The sequence below is a fragment of the Stenella coeruleoalba genome, assembly GCF_951394435.1.
Source record: "Stenella coeruleoalba genome assembly, chromosome: 17".
Lineage (NCBI taxonomy): Eukaryota > Metazoa > Chordata > Mammalia > Artiodactyla > Delphinidae > Stenella > Stenella coeruleoalba.
This window is the reverse complement of record NC_137163.1, coordinates 10,220,820-10,226,819: the sequence shown is the minus strand read 5'-3', so window position 1 is coordinate 10,226,819 and position 6,000 is coordinate 10,220,820.

The window sequence follows — 6,000 nt, the reverse complement described above, 5'->3', positions numbered from 1 at the left end:
TTTAGTTGCTCCGTGGCATGCGGGATCTTCCCGGACCAGGGCTCGAACCCGTATCCCCTGCATTGGCAGGCGGATCCCTAACCACTGCGCCACCAGGGAAGTCCTGGTGTGCTTTTCATTAACCTAACTTTTCTACCTGAATGGATTCTTTCACTGTCTTCTTTCCATATAGTGTTTGCACAGATGCTGTGTCACCCTTTTTTATTCATCTTGCTCGTTCCCAGCCTAAGTGGCTCTGTCCAAACCCTCTATCTGCACAAAGACGGCAGGGTAGTAAGTGTTTCTTTCTTCCCCACCACCAGAACTGAGACCTGTTTCTCTGCTGCTGCAAATTATTGTTTGGAGCATGTTCCTACTGGCTACGGTCATGGCATGAAAAAGGAGGGATTCCCCTGGGCTCTGAGGAGTCCTGGATGGCTGGCCTGGGCTCTGTCCTGTCGCGTATGGATTGGCTAAACGCCCCGGGGTGTGGTTCCCTCACCTCAGCAGAGGCATTTGCCTCTCTCTCCGCACAGAACACCTCTGCGTCTTCAGAGAGGTCAGTGTGTGTGGGGGGAGGGGCTCAGGGGTCTTAGCTTCCTTGACAGAGTTCACCTGGCTTCCCTGGGGGAGAAGAGGTGAGTCAGCACCTGGGTGAGACACTCCGTCGCTGAGACCCGGCTACAGGTGTGGCTATCACTTTTCATTAATACAGTTCTGCTTCCCCCAAACACTTGCTTGTGGTCAGTGTCGCCCCTCTTCCCAGAAGCCACGCCCAGACTTGCCCTCCTCCAATCCATTTTCTCCCCTCCCCACAATGGCTCAGCCAAGCAGACGAGGGGGAAAATATTTATTTTTAAAAACTCTCGGGACTTCCCTGGTGGTCCAGTGGTTAAGAATCCGCCTTCCAAAGCAGGGGATGAGGGTTCGATCCCTGGTCGGGGAACTAAGGTCCCACATGCTGCGGAGCAACTAAGCCTGTGTGCCACAACTAGAGAGCCCACACGCCTCAACTACAGGGCCCATGCACTCTGGAGCCCACACACCACAACTAGAGAGAATCCCATGTGCCGCAACGAAAGATCCTGCATGCCTCAACAAAGATTCCGTGTGCCGCATAAGACCGGACGCAGCCAAAAATAAATAAATATTAAAAACAAAACAAAACTCTGGCATTGGGTTAAGAGCCTGTAAAGTGGTGCACAGCACTCCAGCCTCCTCCTGTTCCCCCAGAAGATCTTGTCTGACTCACGTTTTCTGTTCTCTCCTGTGTTGAAATGTCCTTGGAGTTTTTTGTTTGTTAACGATCGTGATAATTAACTCTGGGTGCTTAACATTTCCTCTTTTCTCTTTCCATCCAGCAAAAAGACAACAAAAGGATACATTCCAGAAGTCTCTCCTGTCACTAGTGGGGCACAGAAGTGGCCAGAGAGCCCTTTTGTTCACAGAAAGTTCCAGTTCACCCCCCAGACAGCCTGCACCGCTCTCCTCACCTCCTCTCCGAGCTGTGAGCTGTGAGCGTGGTCTGTCCCAATTGACTCCCTTCTCCCAGCGCTTCTGTAGCAGGCAGGAGACTAGAAGATTCTTCCTGGGGGGCACAAGAGAAAAACCTACTGGGACTTCCCTGGTGGTCCGGTGGTTAAGACTCCACGCTCCCAACGCAGGGGACCCCGGTTGGATCCCCGGTCAGGGAACTAGATCCCGCGTGCCGCAACTAAAGACGCTGCAACAAAGATCCTACACGTGGCAACGAAGATCCCGCGTGCCGCAACTAAGGCCCCGTGCAGCCGAATAAATAAATAAATATGAAAAAAAAAGAAAGAAAAAAGACCTACTGATATTTGTGCCTAACACAAGTACATGAAAATGAGCCAAAATATTTTGAGGACATTTCAGAACATGTGGACGAAGTGAAAATCCAGGGGGAGAAACAGGTTATTTACAAAAGATCTTATATGAGAATGACTTTGAAATACAACCACACAGCAAACTAGAGGCAACGGAGCAATGCCTTCCCAAATTTTGATGGAAAATGATTTCCAGTCTCAAAGTCTATATCATGTTTGAAGGTAGAATAAGGGCATTTTCAAACAAAGTTTTTTAAAACAATGACTGCCCATGTTCCCTCTTCCAGAAAGATGTAAGAGGATGTGATACACCAAAGTGAAGAGAAACATGAGAAAGACGCTGGCTACTGAGAAAGGAGATTTACTGTGGAAGAGCGACCGGGGGATTCCCAGGATGACACTCAGTGCCAGGCCAGAGGACAAAAAGCCCTGACCTGAACAGATAGGAAGGCTCCTGGAGAGATTTCTCCAGGAAGATGAAATTGATTAAAAAAAAAAAATACCTTGAATCTGAACATAATAGGAAGAGATTTAATCATCTGGCAGAGTTTGGATTTAATTAGATATAAATTCACAGAAAATAGAAAAAAAAAGTAAAGAAAAAAACGACAATGAGAAACTATCAAAATCCTACAGGAAAGGAAAGTTTACTAATAGCTGAGTAGAGTTTACAGAGTCACAATAATATTAAAGAACAAAGAGAATTATAACTCTATTGAGAGGATGAGGGATGGGACTTGTGTGTGGTGTAGAGGAAGAGGGGGCCCTAAATCCTCATCTTCCCTGGTGTAAACCCATGGATAATGCCTACAACTCAGCAAGCTTCTTATTTAATTGATGACAGATACAAAAGGCCACATCTTGTATTATAATAATACATTCTGTGGGCCCTGGACACCGTGCCCTAATGGAGGAGTCAGCCCCTCACTTCCCTCCCCCCCTGCCCCCTTGTATTCATTTATCTGAACTACCTAGAATAGGCAAATCCGTAAAGTCCATCAGTGGTTGGGGTGATAAAAATGTTCTGGGATTGACTGCAGTGGAGGTTCCACAATGCTGTGAATACACTAGAAAGCCACGGAAGTGTACATTTCCAGTGTGTGGATTGCGTGGTGTCAACACGGTCCTTTAAGAAAGAGAACAGAGGCAGCTACCAAGACAAGCAGCAAAAAGACTTCAAAGCGATGCCTCTGGCGAGAAGCCAGGAGGAGATGGGGCTGACGGGAACGGGAGAGTCTGAGGTTTAAAAAAAAGAACTTGGGCACAATTTGATTCTTTAAACCACATGAATGTATAACTTTGATTAAAGAAAGAAAAACAGAGCATAAGTATTAGCGTACGTCTAAACGCCCTTGTTGAAAGCTGGAGAATCACCTCCATGGGTCAGGGTCAAGGTCAGGGTCAGGGTCAGAGGGAGGCGTGGGAGACCCCGCTCCCCAGGGGCCACGACCGCGGGCGGGGGCGGGGCTGGAAACCCCGTGGCCTGGGCAGGGGTCCTAGAGAGTTCCTGCGTGGGGCGCAGCCTGCGGTCCAAGACTGGCACGGCCGCCGCGCCACGGCTCGCGGGGACAGCCGGCCCGGAGCCTCAGGTAGGGACTGGGTGGGGCGGCGGGTGGGAGGCCGGACCCGGGTCCTGGGGGCGCGGCGGGGTTCAGCGCGAGGGCGCCCCACAGCGGCCCCGCGGGGGAGGTCAGCCCCGGCCCCCCCCCCACCCCCCGCCGATTCCCCGAGCTTCCCTCCCTTCTCGGGACCCCTCTCCTTTGGAGAGCGTCTCTCTGTCTCTCCATGAGGCGTGTCCCAGGCTGTCCCCCCAGGGTCCTCTCCACGGCCCCACCCTGAATTCCTCACCTTCTCCTGGAGGGCCCGACGGCGACTCCTCCCTGCGCTCGTGCGACGTGCCTCCGGCGCCCCCTGCAGGCCTGATGCAGGAACGTCTGCGGGCCGCTCCTTTGCCTCCTGCTGCTTCCTGCACCCCGGCCACGTGGGCACCTTCCTCCGTAAAAACATTAAAATTACCATTTAAGACTGTACTGGCCCACTCCCAACCATACGTTAAATTTCTCTTTGGCCTTAAGTGTATTGGTATACAGATGACTATTCTAATATTAAGTATTATGACATTCTCTTAGAGCTAAAAGTTTTTCTTTCTTCTGATTTTAAATAAATTAAAACATTTTTGTGGGCCTTGGGCACCATGCCTAATGGAGAAGTCAGCCCCTCACTTCCCTCCACCCAACTTCCCCCTGGCAGGGGAAAAGTCTGTCCCCTCGGGCTGGAGCCCATGGTCACACCCTCTGGATATAAGCTCTTCAAGTCTTCCCTTTCCACTCGGCTGTGCTCTCGGCTGCCCAAGCTCTCGTCCTAAAACACACGCACTGGTGTGCAGTGCCATATTATCTCAAAATTTCTAAATGCCACGTGAGCCAAGTAACGTATGCCTTTTGCCCGACTGAGCGGGCAGAAAGCCCGGTGGTAGCCTCTGGACATCTTAAACCCTGTAGAAGACAGCTGTCTCAGAGCTCAGTTTCTCCCCTCTGCGACCACGCCCACCTGACCCTGAACTCTAGGCCGGAAGACAGGCCAGCTGCCCGCTGTACCCTCCCGCTGCCTGCAGCAGCACAGAGTCCAGGCTGCCCGCTTCGAAAGGCCCCTGAGCAGGGGAGCCCTGGAGAGCAGCCCCACCAGCTCTGCCTCTTCTCCTGCCCACACCCCACACCCCTGGCAGGAAACTGAGGACTCCGAGGCCCTCGTTCCTCAGGGAGCTGCAGAGCCGGAAGGAGAGGGAGAGCCCGTATGTGGTGACAAGGCCGTGGAGGCTGCGCAGGACGCCACGCTTCAGAGCCTCGGCCGAGGAGACGGAGCGGGGCAGCTGTCACTCCTCCGGCCCAGCCCTTTCCAGGTGCAGGGGGTGTCCCGGGGGTGCTGAAAGCCAGCAAGGGGCCCACCCCTCCACCCTGGCTCCTGCCAAAGAGCTGCACCCTGGAGGTCGCCCCATCTAAACCAGGAGTGGAGTTCCTGGACACTTGAGTCGTGGTTCTCAACGCTGCATTTTAGAATCCCCTGGAGAGGCGTCGTGTTGTTTTTTGACTATTATTTTTTAAATACCAGACACACACACACACACGCACATGCACACGCAATCTGTTTTAACTGGTCCGGACTAGGACCCAGTTGCTGGTCTTCTTTTAACTCTCCCAGGTGAGTCTTACCTGCTGCAGCCGGGGAGTAGTATCACAGTGCAGGGGGGTTTGCATCCGCTTTGGAACTGGGCGTGTCTGGCTGCGAATCCCAGCTCCACCCCTGGCTGGCTGGGTGGCCTTGGACAAGTCACTTGACCCTCTGAGTTTGACTTCTCTGGTCCATGAAGCTGGGCTGCAGAATCGAGGTGAGGATTAAGCAGCAATGTGAGAAAAGTGCCGGACGTGCTGAGGGCAAGGACAGTCAGTGTTCCTTCCACCTGTCTTCAAGACCTGGGCCTGCTCTTCGGCGGCTCTGTTCCTTGGTCATTCAGCGTCCATGGACTGCCAGTCCCCACTGGGACGGGGGGAGGCTGGGCCCCATGCCAGCACGCTAGGGCTCCGGGGCTCTCGTCTCCACACATCGAGTTGCTCTCTCAGCATCAGCTCCGGGCCCCAGCTCTCGCCATCCCCGGGCGTGCAGGTGAGTGCCAGTCGATAGCCCTTTTCCTGTGGGAACAGGGCGATAACAGGGCCACCACTGCCCCACGTCAGGAGCCCCGGCTTCCCAGCACCCCCCAACAGCCGCCCCTCTGTGCCTCGGTTTCCACCTGCCCAACGAGGGAGGAGGACTTCGAGATCGCTTGGCGGCTGTCCAGCTGCAGGGCCCCAGGATTCCAGCTCAGCCTTTCCCAAAGCGAACACTCCAAACTCAGGACAATGTTTACTGAGGCAAAATAAAGCTCACTTCTTTATGGTGGGACCGTGTAGAGCTTTTACCGTGCCCGTGTGTACTGCTTTGACCCCAGAGTGCCTTGGGTTTTTTGGAAATACCTCATGTGCATCGTATTTGGCAGAATGCTGTTTGTGCTGTGCCTGAGTGTCCCCTGCCTTTGCATCTCCCTCTCCCTGCCAACCTCAGAAGGCCCTGGTCACCAAGAGGGACCCTCGCAGTCCCTCCCCCCGTGTCACCCCATCCCCTGCTCCTGTCTGCCCCC